This window comes from Bos indicus, chromosome 28 (assembly GCF_029378745.1).
Source record: "Bos indicus isolate NIAB-ARS_2022 breed Sahiwal x Tharparkar chromosome 28, NIAB-ARS_B.indTharparkar_mat_pri_1.0, whole genome shotgun sequence".
Lineage (NCBI taxonomy): Eukaryota > Metazoa > Chordata > Mammalia > Artiodactyla > Bovidae > Bos > Bos indicus.
The window spans coordinates 7,784,438-7,807,899 of record NC_091787.1 but is presented as its reverse complement, the minus strand read 5'-3'; the positions used below and the strand labels follow the sequence as shown (position 1 = coordinate 7,807,899).

The following is a 23,462-nucleotide window of genomic DNA, read 5'->3' as shown; positions in this document are numbered from 1 at the left end:
CTTTCCTGATTTTGATCACCTTTGATTAGTTTCACCTGCTTTTGAGATCTGTATAAACGGAATGGGCTTCCTGGGAGGCTTAAGCAGTAAGGAATCTGACTGTAATGCAGGAGACTGGAGTTCAATCCCTGGGTTGGGAAGATCCCCTGGAGAAGGAAATGGCAACCCACTCTGGTATTCTTGCCTGGGAAATCCCATGGACAGAGGAGCCTGGCAGGCTACAGTCCATGGGGTTGCAAAGAATCAGACGGACATGACTTAGTGACTAAACAATAAAATTAAACAAAAGAAATGGAATGACATAATCTTCACTCTTTTGTGTTCAGCACTTGCATCTCCTAGTAGGAAACAGCTCTTCGCTGCACTGAACCTCCTCTGGTGGGTACCACCCACATCTTAGCTCACTTCCCGGAGAGTCTCCTCCCAGGCACCCCTCCCCCAGCCCTACTTCCCGCTGCACCCCTCCAGGTCCTTGTCATCAGAGGGCGGAATGTGGTGGCCACAGTGCCAAGGCTCCGCTGATAAACGTTGTCTCCAACTGTCCTCAGAGGAAGTGCCAAGAGCGAGAAGTACTGGCTTTTCTTAACCCCCAGAAGGGGAAGGCCATGGCCTGGAGTTTGGAAGAGGCAAGCTGGTGATGAACTTGAATATTAGCTCATGATCTTGAGAAAGTCATTTGACCTTCTGGTTTCCTCCTTTCCAAAATAAAGGGGTGGTTTGGTTTAGATGCTCTTTAAAAAAATTAATTAATTCAATCCCAGGGTGAGGGCTGCTGTTGACTGCAGAGAGATGGATTTAGGGGGTGTGAGGGAGGAGATTGTGGTGGGAAATGCCAGTGGAGGAAAGCCAGGCAGTCATGGAAGCAAGGCGATACTGCTGAGTCACTTGTAGGGGGTGGAGCCATCACCATAGCCTCTCTCTCCACACACGCCAGCATAGGCAGCTGAACAATAGAGAGGGTGGGCCATCAAACGCCTGACGCACTGAACTACAGAGTAGGACCCCAGCCAGGGGGCCCCTCTATGTGCCTGATGCACCGAACGATAGAGAAGGACCCCAGGCAAGGGAGCCCTCTAAGTGCCTGAACCGGCAGAACTACAGAGAAAGACTGGCCAAAGAGGCCTTCTGATCGCCAGCTACAAGAGACTCGAAAAAAACTCTGATAGGGCCATAACTCCTGCGGTGGAGGCAGTCTTGTGTCCTTGCACACTTTGAGCTGCCAGGGTCCCTGCAAACCAGGTAGCTGCACCATTTTCACGCTCAACTATATTTATTCCTTTGTTTGTTTTTCCTACTGTTCTTTCCCCCTTGCAGTTAATCTTTAATGCACATAAATCTTTTCTATCTACCTCTATTTAACTTTGCATATCAATTCTTTCTTTCTTTTCTTTCTCTCCTTTCCTCTCAACTTATTTGTTAGTTTTATTTTCATTGCTTTACTCCCCAGTTGGCACTTTGCTTTAGTTTTGCTTTTCAGTTTGTGCTTTAATTAGTTTTGTTCTGGTAGGTATAATTTTTGGTTTCCTTGTTCACCAGGTAAATCGATTGTACTTTATTTTTGTTGGACTGTTTTGATTTTGAGTATGGATGTATATTTATCTGTGTATATTCAGTCACACTTTCTATTGTTGTTATAAATGTCTGCCTCCTCTATGTTGGGCTTTTGCAGTTCTGTGGAGTTTTCCTTTTTGTTTTTCCCTTTTTTCTTTCTTCTTCCATTTTTAAATTTTCTTTCTTATAACTTTAATTTTTTAAAAACCTATTATATTTTTTATATATTTATTCCTTTGTTTGCCTTTCCTACTGTTCTTTTTCCCTTGCAGTTAATCTTTAATGTATATAAATCTTCTTCATATACCTGTATTTAACTTTCCATATCTCTTCTTTCTTTCCTTTCCTCTCAACATATTTATTAGTTTTGTTTTCATTGCTTTATTCCCCACTTGGCACCTGCTTTAGATTTGTTTTCCAGTTTGTGCTTAAGTTAGTTTTGTTTTTAACTGGTAAATATATTTTTGATTTCCTTTGTTCACAGGGTCAACCTACTATACTTTTGTCTGACTATTTTGTCTTTTCTAATGGGTGTATATGTATATGTTTATATTCCATTATTTTAACTATTATTTGCCTGATTTTGTAACTGCCATTTGTCTGGGGTTCATCTTTGGTTTCTCGGTTTTGGATATTTGTTTTAATCTCACTTAATGCCATAACAAACCACTTGTGAAATCTTCACTCCTGACCAGAAATCAAGCCTGAGCCTTTGGAGTAGGAGCACTGACTCCAAGACCCTAGACTGACTAACCCAGTTCAATTCAGTTCAGTCACCCAGTCCCGTCTGACTCTTTGTGACCCCATGAATCGCAGCATGCCAGGCGCCTGTCCATCACCAACTCCCAGAGTTCACCCAAACTCATGTCCATCGAGTCAGTGATGCCATCCAGCCATCTCATCCTCTGTCATCCCCTTCTCCTCCTGCCCCCAATCCCTCCCAGCATCAGAGTCTTTTCCAATGAGTCAGCTTTTCGCATGAGGTGGCTAAAGTACTGGAGTTTCAGCTTCAGCATCAGTCCTTCCAGTGAACACCCAGGACTGATCTCCTTTAGAATGGACTGGTTGGATCTCCTTGCAGTCCAAGGGACTCTCAAGAGTCTTCTCCAACACCACAGTTCAAAAGCATCAATTCTTCGGCGCTCAGCTTTCTTCACAGTCCAACTCTCACATCCGTACAAGACAACTGGAAAAACCATAGCCTTGACTAGACTGACCTTTGTTGGCAAAGTAATGTCTCTGCTTTTCAATATGCTATCTAGGTTGGTCATAACTTTCCTTCCAAGGAGTAAGTGTCTTTTAATTTCATGGCTGCAGTCACCATCTGCAGTGATTTTGGAGCCCAGAAAAATAAAGTCTGACACTGTTTCCACTGTTTCCCCATCTATTTCCCATGACGTGAGGGGACCAGATGCCATGATCTTCGTTTTCTGAATGTTGAGCTTTAAGCCAACTTTTCACTCTCCTCTTTTACTTTCATCAAGAGGCTTTTGAGTTCCTCTTCACTTTCTGCCATAGGGTGGTGTCATCTGCATATCTGAGGTTATTGATATTTCTCCTGGCAATCTTGATTCCAGCTTGTGCTTCTTCCAGCCCAGCGTTTCTCATGATGTACTCTGCATATAAGTTAAATACACAGGGTGACAATATACAGCCTTGACGTACTCCTTTTCCTATTTGGAACCAGTCTGTTGTTCCATGTCCAGTTCTAACTGTTGCTTCCTGACCTGTATACAGGTTTCTCAAGAGCATGGTCAGGTGTTCTGGTATTCCCACCTCTTTCAGAATTTTCCACAGTTTGTTGTGATCCACACAGTCAAAGGCTTTGGCATAGTCAATAAAGCAGAAATAGATGTTTTTCTGGAACTCTCTTGCTTTTTCCATGATCCAGCGGATGTTGGCAATTTGATCTCTGGTTCCTCTGCCTTTTCTAAAACCAGCTTGAACATCTGGAAGTTCACAGTTCACATATTGCTGAAGCCTGGCTTGGAGAATTTTGAGCATTACTTTACTAGCGTGTGAGATGAGTGCAATTGTGCGGTAGTTTGATGATTCTTTGGCATTACCTTTCTCTGGGATTAGAATGAAAACTGACCTTTTCCAGTCCTGTGGCCACTGCTGAGTTTTCCAAACTTGCTGGTATATTGAATGCAGGACTTTCAAAGCATCATCTTTCAGGATTTGAAATAGCTCCACTGGAATTCCATCACCTCCACTAGCTTTGTTCATAGTGATGCTTTCTATGGCCGTCTTGACTTCACATTCCAGGATGTCTGGCTATAAGTGAGTGATCACACCATCGTGATTATCTTGGTTGTGAAGATCTTTTTTGTACAGTTCTTCTGTGTATTCTTGCCACCTCTTCTTAATATCTCAGCTTCTGTTAGGTCCATACCATTTCTGTCCTTTATCAAGCCCATCTTTGCATGAAATGTTCCCTTGGTATCTCTAATTTTCTTGAAGAGATCTCTAGTCTTTCCCATTCTGTTGTTTTTCTCTATGTCTTTGCATTGATTGCTGAGGAAGGCTTTCTTATCTCTTCTTGCTATTCTTTGGAACTCTGCATCAGAGAGTGCCAGGCTGTGATGGCAAAAGTGCGTCCGAGAGGAGCTACCCCACATCCAAGGTCAGGGGCAGTGGCCGAGAGGAACTACCCGACATCTGAGGTCAGTGGCAGTGGCCAAGATGAGCTACCCCAAATCTGAGGTCAGGGGTGGTGGCCAAGAGGAGCTAACCCAGGTCCGAGTTCAGGGGCAGCGAACAAGAAGAGCTACCCCACATCTGAGGTCAGGGGTGGCGGACAAGAGGAGCAACCCCACGTTCAAGGTCAGGAGGGGCGATTCGTCCAAGGTAAGGAGCAGCGGCTGCACTTTGCTGGAGCAGCCGTGAAGAGATACTCCATGTCCAAGATAAGAGAAACCCAAGACGGTAAGTGTTACGAGAGGTCATCAGAGGGCAGACACACTGAAACCATAATCACAGAAAACTAGCCAATTTGATCACACGGACCACAGCCTTGTTTAACTCAATGAAACTAAGCCATGCCATGTAGCGCCACCCAAGATGGACGGGTCATGGTGGACAGGTCTGACAGAATGTGGTCCACTGGAGAATGGAATGGCAAACCACTTCAGTATTCTTGCCTTGAGAACCTCATGAACGTATGAAAAGGCAAAATGATAGGATACTGAAAGAGGAACTCCCCAGGTCGATAGGTGCCCAATATGCTACTGGAGATCAGTGGAGAAATAACTCCAGAAAGAATGAAAGGATGGAGCCAAAGCAAAAACAATACCCAGTTGTGCATGTGACTGGTGATAGAAGCAAGGTCCGATGCTGTAAAGAGCAATATTGCAAAGGAACCTGGAATGTCAGGTCCATGAATGAAGGCAAATTGGAAGTGGTCAAACAGGAGCTGGCAAGAGTGAACGTTGACATTCTAGGAATAGAGAACTCAAATGGACTGGAATGGGTGAATTTAACTCAGATGACCATTATATCTACTACTGCGGGCAGGAATCCCTCAGAAGAAATGGAGTAGTCATCATGGTCAACAAAAGAGTCCAAAATGCAGTACTTGGATGCAATCTGAAAAACGACAGAATGATCTCTGTTCGTTTCCAAGGCAAACCATTCAATATCACAGTAATCCAAGCCTATACCCCAACCAGTAATGCTAAAGAAGCTGAAGTTGAACAGTTCTATGAAGACCTACAAGACCTTTTAGACCTAACACCCAAAAAAGATGTCCTTTTCATTATAGGGGACTGGAATGCAAAAGTAGGAAGTCAAGAAACACCTGGGGTAACAGGCAAATTTAGCCTTGGCATACAGAATGAAGCAGGGCAAAGACTAATAGAGTTTTGCCAAGAGAACGCACTGGTCATAGCAAACACCCTCTTCCAACAACACAAAAGAAGACTCTACACATGGACATCACCAGATGGTCAACACCGAAATCAGGTTGATTATATTCTTTGCAGCCAAAGATGGAGAAGCTCTATACAGTCAGCAAAAACAAGACCAGAAGCTGACTGTGGCTCAGATCATGAACTCCGTATTGCTAAAGTCAGACTTAAATTGAAGAAAGTAGGGAAAACCACTAGACCATTCAGGTATGACCTAAATCAAACCCCTTGTGATTATACAGTGGAAGTGAGAAATAGATTTAAGGGACTATATCTGCTAGACAAAGTGCCTGATGAACTATGGACAGAAGTTTGTGACATTGTACAGGAGACAGGGATCAAGACCATCCCCATGTAAAAGAAATGCAAAAAAGCAAAATGGCTGTCTGAAGAGGCCTTATAAATAGCTGTGAAAAGAAGAGAAGTGAAAAGCAAAGGAGAAAAGGAAAGATATAAGCATCTGAATGCAGAGTTCCAAAGAATAGCAAGGAGAGATAAGAAAGGCTTCCTCAGCGATCAACTAACCCTGCTGCTGCTGCTGCTCTGTCGCTTCAGTTGTGTCCGACTCTGGGCGACCCCATAGATGGCAGCCCACCAGGCTCCCCCGTCCCTGGGATTCTCCAGGCAAGAACACTGGAGTGGATTGCCATTTCCTTCTCCAATGCATGAAAGTGAAAAGTGAAAGTGAAGTCACTCAGTCGGAGTATCAAATAGTGAGAACTCACACAAAGTAAACCACCTGAATACAAGACCCTGCATCATCCGACCACCAGTAAGCACCCTGTGCAGGATGTCTCATCTAAACAACAAACAAAACAAAAATACAAACCCAGTCATCAGTAGACAGGATTACCACCTCACTCAGCCTTGCCCATCAGAGGAAAAACAAACAAACAAAAACTCAGCATAAATTTCACCCTATACAAAGCTCAGCCTATACAAAGCTCAAACTGCTGGACCAGTCTTAGGAGGGCAGAACCCAAAAGGAAGAAAGAATTCAACTTTCTTCAAAGAAAAAATTCAACTTTCCTGGAAGCCTGGGAAAGGAGACTTCAGACACAATAACTTAAAAGTATTGAAAAGGCAGAGAAATACTGCACAAATGAAGGAACAAACTAGAAACACAGAAATCCAAATAAATGAAGAGGAAATAGGCAAACTGCCTGAAAAAGAATTCATAATAATGATAGTAAAGATTATCAAAACCCTTGGAAACAAAATGGAGAAAATGCAAGAATCATTTAACAAAGATCTAGAAGAATTAAAGAATAAACATACAGAGACAAACAACACAATTACTGAAATTAAAAATACTCTAGAAGGAATCAATAGCAGAATATCTGAAGAATAAGAACGAATCAGTGAGCTGGGAGATAAAATGGTGGAAATAACTTCTGAAGAGCAAGATAAAGTAAAAAGAATGAAAAGAGAGATCTCTGGGACCATATCAAATGCACCATCATTCAAATTATAGGAGTCCCAGAAGAAGAAGAGAAAAAGAAAGGGTATGAGAAAATTTTTGAAGAGATTATACTTGAAAATTTCCCCAACATGGAAAAGGAAATAGTCAATCAAGTCCAAGAGGCACAGAGTCCCATACAGGATAAACACAAGGAGAAACATGCCAAAACACATACTAATCAAACTAACAAAGGCTAAACACAAGAAAGAATCTCAAAAGCAGCAAGGGAGAAGCAACAAGTAACATACAAGGGAAACCCCATACGCTTAACAGCTGATCTTTCAGCAAAAACTCTGCAGGCCAAAGGCAAATGGCAGGACATATTTAAAGCACTGAAAGGGAAAAATCTACAACCAAGATTACAGTACCCAGCAAGGATCTCATTCAAAACTGATGGAGAAATAAAAAGCTTTTCAGACAAGCAAAAGTTAAGAAAATTCAGTACTACCAAACCAGCGTTACAACAAATGTTAAAGGGACTTATATAGTCAAGAAATACAAGAGAAGAAAAAAGATCTATAAAATAAACCCCGAACAATTAAGAAAATGGCAATTCAGTTCAGTTCAGTCGCTCAGTTGTGTCTGACTCTTTGCAACACCATGGACTGCAGCATGCCAGCCCTCCCTGTCCATCACCAACTCCCGGAGTTTACCCAAACTCATGTCCATTGAGTCGGTGATGCCATCCAACCATCTCATCCTCTGTTGTCCCCTTCTCCTCCTGCCTTCAATCTTTCCCAGCATCAGGGTCTTTTCAAATGAGTCAGTTCTTCGCATCAGGTGGCCAAAGTATTGGAGTTTCAGCTTCAACATCAGTCCTTCCTATGAACACTCAGGACTGATGTCCTTCAGGATGGACTGGTTGGATCTCCTTGCGGTCCAAGGGACTCTCAAGAGTCTTGTCCAACACCACAGTTCAAAAGCATCAATTCTTCGGTGCTCAGCTTTCTTCATAGTCCAACTCTCACATCCATACATGACCACTGGAAAAACCATAGCCTTGACTAGACTGACCTTTGTTGGCAAAGTAATGTCTTTGCCTTTTAATATGCTGTTTACGTTGGTCATAACTTTCCTTCCAAGGAGTGAAAATGGCAATAGGAACATATATATCAGTAATTACTTTAAATGTAAATGGATTAAATGCTCCAACCAAAAGACAGACTGGCTGAATGGATGCAAAAACAAGACCCGCTGTCTACAAGAGACCCACTTCAGACGTCAAGACACATACAGACTGAAAGTGAGAGGATGGAAAAATATATTCCATGCAAATGGGAAGCAAAAGAAAGCTGAAGTAGCAATCCTCATATCAGACAAAAGAGACCTTAAAATAAAGAAGATTACAAGAGATAAGGAAGGACACTACATAATGATCAAGAGATCAATATAAGAGGAAGACATAACAGTTGTAAATATCTATGCATCCAAAATAGGAGCATCTCAATATATAAGACAAACACTAGCAGACATAAAAGAAATTGAGAGTAACACAATAAGAGTAGGAGACTTTAACACCCCACTCACACAAATGGGCAGATCATCAAAACAAAATTAATAAGGAAACACAAGTCTTAAATGATACATTAGGTGAGGTGGATCTCATTGATATCTTCAGCACATTCCATCCAAATGCAGAAGAATACACCTTCTTCTCAAGTGCACATGGAACATTCTCCAGGATAGACCACATCTTTTCTCACAAATCAAGCCTCAGTAAATTTAAGAAAATTGAAATTGTATCAAGCATCTTCGCCAACTACAACACTATGAGACTAGATATCGATTACAAGAAAAAAAATTGTAAGAAACACAAATACATGGAGATTAAACAACACGTTTCTAAATAACCAACACGTTACTGAAGAAATCAAAAGGAAAATAAAAAAATTTCTAGAAACAAATGACAATGAAAACTTGACAACTCAAAACCTACGGGATGCAGCAAAAGCAGTTCTAGGAAGGAGGTTTATGGCGATACAATCCTACCTCAAGAAACAAGAAAAACATCAAATAGACAATCTAACTTTACACTTAAAACAACTGGAAAAAGAAGAACAAAAAACCCCAAAATTAGTAGAAGGAAAGAAATCATAAAGATAAGAGCAGAAATAAATGAAAAAGAAATGAAAGAAACAATAGTAAAGATTAATAAAACCAAAAGCTGGTTCTTTGAGAAGATAAACAAAATTGGCAAACTTTTAGCCAGACTCATCAAGAAAAAAAGAGAGAAGAATCAAATCAACAAAATTAGAGATGAAAAAGGAGAGGATACAACAGACAATGCAGGAATACAAAGGATTATAAGAAAGTATTATGAACAACTATATGGCAATAAAATAGATAACCTGGAAGAGATGGACAGATTCTTAGGAAAGTTCAATCTTCCAAGACTGAACCAGGAAGAAACAGAAATTATGAACAACCAAATTACAAGCACTGAAATTGAAACTGTGATAAAAAATCTTTCAAAAAACAAAAGCCCAGGACCAGAGGGCTTCACAGGAGAATTCTGTCAAACATTTAGAGAAGAGATAATGCCTATCCTTCTAAAACTCTTTCAAAAAATTACAGAGGAAGGAACACTTCCAAACTCATTCCATGAGACCACCATCACCCTGATACCAAAACCAGACAAAGACAGCACAAAAAAAGAAAACCATAGGCCAATGTCATTGATGAACATAGATGCAAAATTCCTCAACAAAATTTTAGCAAACAGAATTCAGCAACACATCAAAAAGCTCATATACCTTGATCAAGTTGGGTGTATTCCAGGAATGCAAGGATTTGTCAATATACACAAATCAATCAATGTGATACACCATATTAACAAATTGAAAGATAAAAACCATATGATAATCTCAACAGATGCAGGAAAAGCCTTTGACAAAATTCAGCACCCATTTATAGTTAAAACTCTTCGAAAAATGGGCATAGAATGAACCTACCTCAACATAGTAAAGGCCATTATGATAAGCCTACAGCAAACATTAGTCTCAATGGTGAAAAACTGAAAGCATTCCCCCTAAGATTAGAACAAGACAAGGGTGTCCACTTTCACCACTGCTATTCAACATAGTTCTGGAAGTCCTAGCTACAGCAATCAGAGAAGAAAAAGAAGTTAAAGGAATCCAGATTGGAAAAGAAGAAGTAAAGTTCTCAGTATTTGCAGATGACATGATACTGTACATAGAAAACCCTAAAGATAGTATCAGAAAATTACTAGAGCTAATCAGTGAATTTAGCAAAGTTGCAGGATACAAAATCAATACACAGAAATCACTGTGTATTTCTATATACAAACACTGAAAAATCAGAAAGAGAGATTAAGGAATCAATCCCATTCACCATTGAAACTAAAATAATATCTAGGAATAAACCTACCTAAGAGGAGCCTAGAAGGCTGCAGTCCATGGGGTCGCTGAGGGTCGGACACGACTAAGCGACTTCACTTTCACTTTTCACTTTCATGCATTGGAGAAGGAAATGGCAACCCACTGCAGTGTTCTTGCCTGGAGAATCCTAGGGACTGGGGAGCCTGGTGGGCTGCCGTCTATGGGATCGCACAGAGTCGGACTGAAGCGACTTAGCAGCAGCAAGGAGATAAAAGAACTGTAAACAGAAAACTATAAGACCCCCCAATGAAAGAAATCAAAGACAACATAAACAGATGGAGAGATATTTCATGTTCCTGGATAGGAAGAATCAATATTTTGAAGATGACTATAATACCAAATGCAATCTACAGATTCAGTGTGATCCCTATCAAATTACCAATGGCATTTTTCACAGAACTAGAACAAAAAATTTCACAATTCATATGGAAACACAAAAGACCCCAAATACCCAAAGCAGTCTTGAGGAAGAAGAATAGAGCTGGAGGAATCAACCTTCTTGACTTCAGATTGTACTACAAAGCTACAGTCATCAAGACAGTATGGTACTGGCACAGAAACAGAAATATAGACCAATGGAACAAGATAGAAAGCCCAGAAATAAACCCATGCACCTATGGGTACCTTATTTTTGACAAAGGAGGGATGAAAATACAATGGTGCAAAGACAGCCTCTTCAATAAATGGTGCTGGGAAAACTGGACAGCTACATGTAAAAGAATGAAATTAGAACACTTCCTAACACCATACACAAAGATAAACTCAAAATGGTTAAAGGCCTCTTGGTGTTTATTTAATGGTGTAAGACCAGAAACTATAAAACTCTTAGAGGAAAACATAGGCAGAACACTTGATGACATAAATCAAAGCAAGATCCTCTATGACTCACCCACAGAGTAATGGAAACAAAAACAAAAGTAAACAAGTGGGACCTGATTAAACTTAAAAGCTTTTTCACAGCAACAGAAACTATAAGCAAGGTGAAAAGACACCCCTCAGAATGGGAGAAAATAATAGCAAATGAAACAACTGACAAAGGATTAATTTCCAAAATATACAAGCAGCTCATACAACTCAACACCAGAAAAATAAACAACCCTATCAAAAAGTGAGAAAAAGACCTAAACAGACATTTCTCCAAAGAAGACAAATGGATGGCTAACAAACACATGAAAAGATGCTCAACATTGCTCATTATTAGAGAAATGCAAATTATTAGAGAATTGCTCATTATTAGAGAAATGGGTGCCTAAATTTTGACAAAGGAGGGATGAAAATACAATGGTGCAAAGACAGCCTCATTATAGAAAACTATAATGAGATATCATCTCGCACCAGTCAGAATGGCCATCATCAAAATGTCTACAAACAATAAATGCTGGAGAGGGTGTGGAGAAAAGGGAATGCTCTTGCACTGTTGCTGCTGCTAGGTCTGCTAAGTCACTTCAGTCATGTCTGACTCTGTGCGACCCCACAGACAGCAGCCCACCAGGCTCCCCCGTCCCTGGGATTGCACTGTTGGTGGGAATGTAATTGATACAGCCACTATGGAAGATGGAGATTCCTTAAAAAAAAAACTAGGAATAAAACCACCATATGACCCAGCAATCCCACTCCTAGGCCTATACCTGAGGAAACCAAAATTGAAAGAGACACATATATCCCATGTATCCCACGGAGAAGGCAATGGCACCCTATTCCAGTACTCTCACCTGGAAAATCCCATGGATGGAGGAGCCTGGTAGGCTGCAGTCCATGGGGTTGCTAAGAGTCAGACACAACAGAGCAACTTCACTTTCACTTTTCACTTTCATGCATTGGAGAAGGAAATGGAAACCCACTCCAGTGTTCTTGCCTGGAGAATCCCAGGGACGGGGGAGCCTAGGGGGCTGCCGTCTATGGGGTCGCACAGAGTTGGACATGACTGAAGCGACTTAGCAGCAGCAGCAGCAGCAGCATGTACCCCACTGTTCATTGTAGCCATATTTATAATAGCTAGAACATGGAAGCCACCTATATGTCCATTGACAGATGAATGGGTAAAGAAGTTGTGGTAAGTATACACAATGGAATATTACTCAGCCATAAAAAGGAACACATTTGAGTCAGTTCTAATGAGGTGGATGAACCTAGAACCTATTACACAGAATGAAGTAAGTCAGAAAGAGAAACATAAATATCGTATTCTAGCACATATATATGGAATCTAGAAAAATGGTACTGAAGAATTTATTTACAGGACAATAATGGAGAAACAGACATAGAGAATAGACATATGGACATGGGGAGAGGGGAGGAGAGGGTGAGATGTATGGAAAGAGTAACATGGAAACTTACATTTCCATATGTAAAATAGATCTCCAACTGGAATTTGCTGTATGGCTCGGGAAACTCAAACAGGGGCTCTGTATCAACCTAGAGGGGTGGGAGGGAAATGGGAGGGAGGTTCATAAGGGAGGAGATATATGTATACTTACGGCTGATTCATGTTGAGGTTTGACAGAAAACAGCAAAATTCTGTAAAGTGATTATCCTTCAATAAAAAATAAATTAACTAAAAAAAATTGTAGTAAGACAATGACACACCAGAATATCTACATGCCTCTCATATATTTACCTATTTGATCACCTCTCTATAAATTAAACTAGTAAAGTACTGACTAGGGTGCAATAAACAATGCAATGTAAAAAAAATTAATTAATTAGGCTGCATCTGGTCTTAATTGTAGCATGCGGGATCTTCCTTGTGATACACAGACTCTCGCTGAGGTGCTCAGGCTTAGCTGCCCTGCAGCATGTAGGATCTTAATTCCCCAACCACGGATCAAACCCAAGTCCCCTGCATTGCATGGCGTATTCTTAACCACTGGACCACCAGGGAAGTCCCTAGTGCCCTTTAAATTTCCTTTGGTCCACAGTCTGTGGCCCAGAGTCCTTCCTGCTCGGAACCATTGGTACACCCAGAACATACATGTAGTTCTCAAGTGAAAATTCTCGGTTGAGAAAGTGTGTGTGCGTATCCCACCTTGAAGTTCAAAATTGTGTAGACCTAATTTATTTTATACCCTGGGTTTGAAAAGCAACCTTTCGACAGCAGGGAGAGCCGACCTCCTTGCATTGATTGATGAGGGGCTTTTTAAATTCCATCTGACCTCCGGTGCTTGCCCCCACCCACAGGCAAAGAGCTATCTGGTGGTCTTCTCTATAGAAATTTCCAGAAATGGATAAAAGGACAATTCTGTTTGGAGAGTATTTTGATGTCTTGGTTCCAGGAGTTTTAGAAAATCTTCAGACTCTGAAAAATCTATATTTTGGGATTCAGTTCAAAATGGGGCTCTTGGGTCCCCTGGCGAGGAGGCAGACTGTATAACGACCATGCGATCATCAGCGGCCAACAGCGGGTGAGCTCCTGGCTGCCACGGCTCAGTGTTCCCCATCTATAAAACAGGGAAACAATTTCTGATTTATCTTGTAGGGTAGTCCTGAGCATCAGCTAAGAGAAAAGCCCAGAGAAAAGGCACTGTCACAGTGCACCAGGTGTCTTTTAATAAACCTTGACTTTGGTCGAAGGCTCAGCCTGTTGATCAATTAATTCTGGTTTTTGTTTCCTGTTTCGCCGAGAGCCTAGCGCTTTTCGAGAGTTTTTTCAACCCCTCTCCATAGCTGCCATCCCTCACCTTTTCTTTTTCTCTGCTCTTCTTTTGTCTCGAGCACCGCCCTTTCCCATCACCCCTGCTGCTGGGGGCAGGAGCCTTCAAACTAATAAGCACCCTTTTCTCTCTGCCTCCTGTATCCATGGCTCCCTCGCAGGAAATTCACCCTGCTCCAGCCCCGGGGTCTGATCCGGGCCCATCTCTTGGTGCCCGTGTGGGGCTGCCCCATAGGTCACAGGTACACCTGGACTTGTGTCCCTCCTAGCTGGCTTGGGATGTTTAGAGCTGTCATATACGACGGCTAGATGGGGGCTATGATTTCTTCACAATGAGATCCAGACAAGCCAAACCACCTGCCTCAGGCCCCCAGACAGTGTGTCTCCAATCTATACTTTGCGTTAGCTCCTTAAGCCTTCAGTCTCTGATCATGTCACACTCGTTTATGTGAGTCTCTTTATTTGAAACTTGTGAGAATCCAGTCTAAGCCTTACACAGCTACTCAATCTTTAAAAAAAAAAAAATTATTTATTTGGCTTCACCAGGTCTTAGTCGCAGCATGCAGGAACTTTAGTTGTCACATGTGGGATCTAGTTCCCTGACCAGGGATTGAACCTGGGCCCCTGCACCGGGAGCTCCGAGTCTTAGCCGTTGGACCACCAGGGAAATCCTGCTACTGAATCTTTTTTATCAGATCGAACAGTTAATAAATATTTGTTTCATTTAATGGAAGTCTGAAGAAATAGGTGTATCATGAATGCTCTAGCATAGAAATTACTTGACCAGGCCTAGCCTGTAGCCACAGGGCATGGAACCCCTCATACCCTCCAACCCCCCACTTTTGAGTAGTACCTTCTGCCATTTTGTATAGCAGAGAAGGTTAAGGCCAACAGTGCAGAGAAGGCAAGGGGGTTAATCTCTATCCTCAGGCTTCTTTCTTTGCCTCGTGTGCTCCGAACATTCTGGAAACATTACCTTCAAGTAATCTTTAAATCAAAATGTCAACCTGCTCTTCATTCCCATTTACCGTGCTGGCCCCCAGGGATGAAACGTGCCATTTTTACAGGGGGCGACATCCTTCCTAACACATCTTCAGTGGGTGATTTCATCTGTGTAACATCCCTTGTACCAATGACAGGCTCCAGGATAATAGAGGCCTGGATCTCACCCTTTCATGATGCCATTTGGTTCCCAGCTTTGGAAACTCAGAATCAAAACATAACCAAAGCACGAGGGAACGTTTTCTGGGTTTAGCGTGACCTCCGGGTTCCTGGCGAACGTGTGGAGCCTGTCACGCGCCCAGGAACCTCACTGTACCAGATCATTAGTTGAAACTGAAACCAAAAGCATTTCTGTAGAGCAGTAGGGCTGCGGCATCCTCTTTTCACTGACACTGAATGCAAAGGGACTCGCTTCCATGTCCAACATGGGATGGTGTCCGTGCTTCTTGGCTGTCTGTGTAAGACGGTCAGCTCAGTTCAGCAGCTCTCTGGGTTGGCTCAGAAGATGATGCTCTGGGTCCCCAGGTTCCCAGCAGTGTTGGGAAGCCGTATTTCCCTCAACCACCAGGCTCATTCATAATTTGAGACCAGCCAACTCCATCTTTATGGATCCACATTAGACATGAGGCTGTTCATTTGCTTAAAATAGAGATACAAGTTCCAGATGAAGAGAAAACTGCCAAGGGTTATTTCGCAACCTCCTTTAAAAGATCTGGAGTTGCCTTTCAAGTCATAGAGACACAATTTATTTATAAGGGTTCACCCCAAACAGGTTTCCAAAAATAGCGGGGCTGTTACACAGTCAAGGTTGCCTCACCACCAAGGTCCATGAAGGTTCAGGACATGGGGCTTTCCCCTGCAGAGGTGGGATCTTACAACTTCTGTGGCTCTCTCGGGACCTCTCAGGCTGCTACAGGACCTGGGCTGGAAGTAGCCTTCTTTGCATGAATATTGATAACATTGAACATTCCAGGTCAAGCCGGCCTCTCCATCTCCCTTCATGCTCCTCTTTGGAAGTGGACATACGGCAGGTCATAGGTAGTGGGGAACAGAAAAGAGCCTTTGTCTCAGTCAGGGCCCACCCACCCTGCCCTTAGTCTGGGCTGCTTACCCTCTGTGGAGGGCTCCTTTCTCTCAGGTGTGTGGCCTTGGGCTCCCTGTGCCATGGAGCTGGCGAGGGTAGTCAGTCATCTGCAGATTCTATCTTCCCACCTATACCCTACTTAGCCTGTCCCCTTCAGAGGCCCCATGTCCCACATCACGAACCCCTAGGCTGTGGGGTGTCTTGTCAGGTCCCTGAGCAATGCTGATGCCCCTCCCCTCATACCAGAGCTATCAAGTCTGGGAGAGCAGAGGATGTGGGACAGTCTGCTGGTCCAGCCTCCTCTATTTCTCAGCAGGGCGACATCTGCTCTCCTTGCCTCCTTTTGTTTTGAAACAATGTGATCCTCTTAGAATACTTGCCATCCCATGTGTCTCAGTCCTTTCAGGTTGTAATTGCTAACAAATTATAGTAGACTGTGTGCCTTAAACAACAGAAATTTATATCTCACAGTTCTGAAGGTTGGGAAATCCCAGATCAAGATGCCAGCAGATTCAGTGTCTAATGAAGACCCGTTTGCAGGTTCATAGATGACTGTCTTCTTGCTGTTTTCTCTTGTGGCCAAAAGAGGAGCGAATTCCTGTGTCTCTTATTAGGGCACTAATTTCATTCATCAGGGCACCATCATCATGACCTAATCACCTCCCAAAGGCTCCACCTCCAAATAACGTCACATTGGGGCTTAGGGTTTCAACATGTGAGCTTTGGGGAGGATGCATACATGCAGTCCATAACATCATGAGGCAGGTGGAGGGGTGTGGAGTGAAGGTACTTCATCAGAGAGTGAGGGCAGTTCAGGGCACAGAATGGCTAGCAGATCACCAAGGATTGCCTCCAAGAGAGGCCATTCGTCTCTGAAGCTTAAGAGGGCAGCTAAGGATACTAGTTCAGTTAAGGGATAGCTAAATACAATCCCCAAGGGATGCTTTACCGGTTGCACTGCCTGTTTTCTTAAGATTAAAATTTTTAAAAAAAATTTATTTATTTATTTTTTGGCTGCACTGGATCTTGGTTGCTGCACTGGGTCTTCATTGTGCTTGGGCTTTCTCTAGCTGTGGTGAGTGGGGACGACGTGCTAGTTGAGGCTTCTCAATGCAGCAGCTTCTCTTGTTGCAGAGCATGGGCTCTAGGACGCATGGACTCAGTAGTTGCAGAGCATGGGCTTAACTGCCTTGCAGCATGAGGAATCTGGACCAGGGATAAAAACCTACGTTCCCTGCATTGGCAGGTCAGATTCTTGACCATCAAACCACCAGGGAAGTCCCTCACTGTCTGTTATGAGGGCTGCTCTAATGCTGGCCTAGCCCTGCATATGTATGGATCTGCCCTTGGGATGCCTAGTGTGTAACTGTTGATGTGTTCTGTGGTGGTCTTTGGGTCAGAGGATTCCAGAAGTCAGATCTGGTAACTGGACTAGTCTAGGTGTTCATCTGTGCATTTCTTCCCATGTTCAAAAGACGTTTATTAAATACTTGCTGTGTGCTCTTGGGAAACAACATAAAAACAAACATTGGTTGCAGCCTTTGTATAACTCACAGTCTTAAAGAGACTAGAGCCAAGGAAACAGGTGTATTGGCTAGCTCTTGCTGTGTTAACAAATAACTGCAAAAACCTCAGCAGCACACGACCATACATGTTTATATTCATGGATTTGAGGGTCAGTTGGGGTGGCTTAGGTTCAGTCTATAGGTCTGTGGGTACTGGCGGGGCTCAGTCCTTGCCATAATTGTTCATCTGGGGTCCCAGGCTAAGGGACAGCAATGATCTGGCAGTAGACTCTTCTTCTAATGACGATGGGAGTACAAAGGGGCAAGTGGAAACACGCAAGACTCCCAAGGCCCAGGCTCAGGACTGCTGTTTGGCCTTTCTGTCCACACACTTATGGCCAATGCAAGTCACATGGCCAAACCTAAAGCCAAAGGGTGGCAAAGAGCATCCGTCCATGGCTGGGCTATGGGCACAGGAAGGCAAGAACAAGGCTGATAGTGCTATGCACTACCACACGGGCGATGGCCACAGGAGCAGACCACTGTGAGACCTGGGAGTGGTGGTGGTAGTGGTTGGGGCACTAGGGCAGGCCAGCATTAACCTAACATTAACTATGTTAGGTTTTTGGGCTGGGGAAAGCAAGATCTCCCCGTAAGGTCTGTATGGGTGCAGGTTCCTGGCTTTGGGACCTCTGGGTGCCTATGGCTATGCAAATTCCAGCATGCAGAGGGTGCCCGGGGACCAGTGTGACTGTATTCTTCAGGGCCTTGGCATGCTGCATGGAGGGGAGCCCTGGATTGTCCTGCTCTTGCTCAGGGAAGGGCAGGCTCTTCTCCCTGGCCTTTCTCTTCACAGTGGTCTCTGGACAGCCAAGACGATTTTCAAAACACTGCTAAGGCCTCATTCGCCTTTTTCACTCTCACTTTCTTATGAGTGTACAGTGGAGTTTCCCATTGGCTTCACGATGGGGCAACAGATTGAGTTCAGAAGGAGAAATGAGAATTGAACCTGGGTGTCCTGCATTGAAGGCAGATGCTTTACCATCTGAGCCACTAGGGAAGCTCTAATATAAATAACACAATTATATGATAAATAATAATTATATTATGAATGATAAATTCATAATAAGGGAAACATTAACTCAAAGTCTATGAAACATAGAGGAAGAATTTACCCTGAAAGTGAGGAAAGAGGAAGAAAAGACAGTGGTATTTAGAAGAAATAGCTTCTCTGGGGTGTGGCCCTGAACCCCCATCTGTAAAGGCTGGAGGTGGGTTTTTACAGCTGGTCTGGTGGTTGGTCATACAGGGGCCTCACCTCCACCAGTCTTGGTTTAGGCAGGATTCAAAATGACAGTGCTTTTTCCACCCTTGCTTATCCAGCCCAAGCCTTGGGGCACAAGCATGTGTGATGGGGCTTGACTTTCCCTGACAGAACTCTGGTGGCTGCTTCTGAAAAGCAAAACACAAAGGAAATACCCGCTCTGTCCTGGACGGAGCAGATCAGCCGCCTCTCCCTTTGTGGCTGCTCCCTGCTGTCTGCTTCTGAGTAACTGTTTCTCTGGCTGATGGAGTGAAACCAAGAGACGGCTTTGACCTCGGTGTATTTATAGCCAGGAAGTAGGAAAGTATCACGAGTAAAACCAGAGAGGGGAAACCATACAAGGTCCCCTGGGGAACGGTTCGAGTTTGTGTAAGCGTGTGTATGTGTGTGTGAGAATGATTTGGTCAAAGTCTTGATTAGAAGGAAGCCTGCGTGGCTAGGTCAAGTGAAAGATCAGCATCTTTTGCCTGTTCTGAACTTAGTGTCACTATCTGTGAGATGGGACGAGTGCTTGTTCTGTGCGGCCCCTTTTGGGCACATGAGGGGGTGGAAGTGACATAATTGTAAACTGCCGTCAACATGAAGTGTTCTAGAAGGCTTCCAACCCAATAAGAGAAACCACAGAATTGCTGGCTGGGAGGGAAAAATATGTTTAAACATTAACAGTTCAACTATCTGTGGCATCCCAAGCCTTCTTTCAAGTTTCTCTTGTCATGATGTGTTAACAGCTGAGAACAGTCAGCCCTGGGGATGAGGAGCTTCGGTCCATTCGGCACAGAATGTCCTTGGCTCCCGGACGGTTCTCAGACGGAAGCAGCTCTGAGTGAGACCTGGGAGGCCCAGCTGGGGGCAGCTCTGGGTGAGGGGCGGGCCATGCTGGTACTGGCAGGGCTGAGCCTTTGGATGGAGCTGGATGAGCAAGGAATTGAGGAGAAGAAGGAACCAGTCTCCAAGGGCCACAGAACAGATCTGTGCCCCTGCTCCTAGGAGGCTGGTGAGCACGTCTGGGCCTGGCACCCTTTGATCCCCCTTGAAACTGTGTCCCGTCTTGCAGAAGTGCAATGGGGGTAACATCTGCATCAGATGATGTCTCAATGCAGAGGTTCCCAGGTGGTGCTGTTGGTAAAGAATCTGCCTGCCAATGCAGGAGACACCAAAGATGCAGTTTCGATCCCTGGGTCAGGAAGATCCCCTGGGATAGGAAATGGCAACCCATTCCAGTATTCTTGCCTAGAAAATTCTTGCCTGAAAATACAGTTCACTGGGTTGCAAAGAGTTGGACGCGACTGAGCATGCAATGCCAAGGCAATCCAGCTTGGCTATAGAGGTACTACTTGGCGTGGAGGGATGGTGACCGTATACTTTTTTGCACAGCTGGGGTGCTATTTTGAAAATAAAAGGGGGTGCTGTTAATGATTACTCTGGGTAACGAGAATAAACTGAAATGGCCTGGGTATAGGGAGCATGTGGTCACTCACCTAGAGGTCATGAGAGACATGCAGCTTATCCCGTGTGCTTTCCCATGGAAAGGCAGCCAGCCACTCCCTAAGGGTTAGAGAAAGAGTCCCAGTGATTCCACCTCTGACGGGCTTGGCCAGTTCTTGTCTTGGGTTTTCCCAAGACAACAGAAGGGTTAATGGGAGGTCTGGTTTAGAGACCCAAGCTGGAGTCACCATAATCTCTCCCGTTTTCCCAGAGTTTCATACTTTTCAAAGACACTTTCACAAGATCTACCATTTGATGGGAAAATCTTACCCAACAGAGCAAGAGTGGATATGGTGGCTTGTCATCAGAGGGGTGAGGAACTAGAGGAGCATTTGAGCCCAAAGCCATCAGCCTGCGAGGAGTGAATTCATTTCCCAGTACCTGCCCGAGGGGTGGTTCTCTCCACTAAGCTGCCCATCAGGACAATGGCTAAAGTCCGAATGTCTTATAATGCATTTCTACCCAACTGGTAACTTTTTATAAAAATTATTACTTATTTTTCTTATTTATGTTTTGGCTGCATGGGATCATTGTTGCTTGCAGGCTTTATCTAATTGCAGAGACAGGGGACGACTCTCTAGTTGTGGTGCTTGGGCTTCTCATTGCGGTGGCTTTTCTTGTTGCAGAGCTCGAGAGCTACAGGGCGGGCTTCAGAAGTTGTGGTGCATGGGCTTAGTTTCCCCTCAGCATGTGGAATCTTCCTGGAGCAGGGATGGAACCCATGTCCCCTACATTAACAGGTGGATTCTTAACCACTGGGCCACCAGGGAAGTCCTCAGCTGGTAACCTTTGAGAGAGTGCACAAAATCAGAAAGGACAAACCCCCGCTGTGCTTGGAGCAGAGAAGCCCTTTGAGATGGAGAGGGGAGGCTAGGAGCCTGTCTGGATGCGCGACCAGGCCTCCACAGGTCTTTTGGTGTCCCTGTGGTTTCACAATGGCAGTCGAGCCCAGAGCTGTCACTGTTAGAGGCCGGGGGGCAGCTGGGTGCAGAATGCATCAAACTACTGAGCCTCACCCCATCCTCCCCAGGAGAGGAACTTACAACCCCTGTGATTTCAGGAAACAGCAGGAAGTCAGAGCTGAAAGTGGCCTTGAGAACCACCTCCTCCAGCTTTCTTATCTAAAAGGTGAGGAACCTGGGGGACTTCCTCGTGGTCCAGTAGTTAGGAATCTGCCTTGCAATGCAGGAGACTTAGGTTCTATCCCTGTTCAGGGAACTAAGATCCCACATGCTGAGCAGCAACTAAGTGTGCGCACTCTAAGTAGAGAGTTGGTGTGCTGCAACAAAAGATCCTGGGTGTTGCAAGTAAGACCCGATGCAGTCAAATAAATAAATAAGTAAATATTTTTAAAAGGTGAGGAATCTGATGTGTAGAGGTGGAGGAGGAGGCCAAGCATGTTTATTTCATGCCAAGCATCTCACTTGCACGAATCTCAATTCCTTTGCAAAACCCTCTGAGACAGGAACTCTCATCTGAGATGAACTCTGTTGCCCCAACTAGTTAAGTGGGGAGGCAGGATCAGGCCTCTGCCTACTCTGAACCCACGCTCTTTGTACCCAAGGCCCTGCCTTCCTCTGAGGCGCTTTGTCTGGAAGTGGTCAGGCCAAGCTGAAGGGACACTAACCCCGGTCTCGATCTTTTTTAGGTCAACTCTCATTGTAAATATTTTCCCTTTGATTTTGCAACCCTCAGCAATTACTTACCAGGGCTGCATAGTGAAGATAAGCTTATGAGAGAGGAACCTCCTGCCTCACTCAAGTGAACCATGGTGGTTTCAGGAAGACTGTCAGGTCGTTCAGGGCAATTAACCCCAGCAGTGAACACCGAGTCCACTCTGGAGATATGACCAGGGTTCATTGTTCTGTGATCTCAGAAAAACTGGGTGAGTCAGAGGCAAATCAGGCCTGAGATGAGGTGGTAGGATGTTTTGGCAGGGCCTGAAAGCCCACCCCACTGCAGCAGAGGCCCCTCCTGGCCCCCGGGGGAGGTAAGCAGTTGTGGGATTGCACTGCCAGGACAGCAGCAGCAGATTTAGCTCCCCAGGTAGCCCACTCCCTGGCAGAGACAGTGCCAGGCAAGGTGGGATCCTGCCTGGGGATGGGAGGGGTAGTGGGGAGAGACAAGTGGATGGGGTCCTGGGCAAGTGACCCCAAGGCTCACTCTCGTGTGGTCATATCTGATCTATTTCTCTGGAGATGCTGGAGAATCCAGAGGAGAAGGAGCAGAGGGAACTACATCCCCAAGAAGACCATGTGTCCCCAAGAAGGAAGCAACAGTGCCTCACATGGGGCTGGTGGTCTGTCTGGACCGAGACTGGGTCCACCAGTGAAGGGTTCGGGGGACTGTCCTTGAGGCAAGAGTCAGCACTGAAGGTCCTGGTGCCCTCCCCCTCTGCCTGCATTCAGGGTCCGGTATATGTAGTCGTCTGCCTTCTCTCTTGGCTCAGCACTTACCATATCCTTGAGAAACAGGCCAACACAGGTGGGTCTCTACCCACCAGGCTGATGTTTGGAGCTCTGATTCACACCGGGGCAAACAAACCAGGTTCCTGAGCCACCTCCAGCACTTCCTTGAAGGAACTTTTTGGCCAACTCAATACATACTAGATTTTGCAATCTCTAAAAAAGATGGACATTTCAGATGTCATAATATTACTGTTCAAGACCTAAAAATATAAATAATTCCTTGCTTTCACCCAATACCCAATCCAGATGGAAATTTCTCCGATTGTCCCATTTTTTTTTCTAACAGTTGATTCTTTTGAATCAAGTCTGTCATTTGAATTGGTTGAGGTTTTTAAAGGAATGAGGCCAGTTCTGCAGAAACCCCCAGACCTGGCTTTTGCTTTTCTCTCCCACACTGATGCTCACCTTACAGTCCTTATTATAGCTGCCCTCAGTTGTGTCCACAGCTGAACTGGCCTTTCTGCTCCATCTGCATCATGAGCTTTTCTTGGGGACAGGTGCTTTGTATTCCTCATGGTTCCCAAGGGAGTGCATTGGGCATAGTAAGTGTTTTGTTTATTCTCAAAACATCACTGTATCAGAGGAATCACAAGGTTTTTCTGTTTGCCAACTTAAAACTTAAGGGC

At 44.3% G+C, this 23,462-nt stretch overlaps 1 long non-coding RNA gene across 1 annotated transcript in view; it reads left to right on the top strand.

Moving 5' to 3' along the window:
- The first annotated feature begins 913 nt into the window (after window positions 1-913).
- LOC139180438 (uncharacterized) overlaps window positions 914-23,462 on the top strand; it is a 53,749-nt gene continuing 31,200 nt past the window's right edge. Inside the window, exon 1 of the long non-coding RNA XR_011564705.1 lies at window positions 914-1,239. This is a non-coding gene — a long non-coding RNA (uncharacterized lncRNA). The remainder of the gene's footprint in view (window positions 1,240-23,462) is intronic.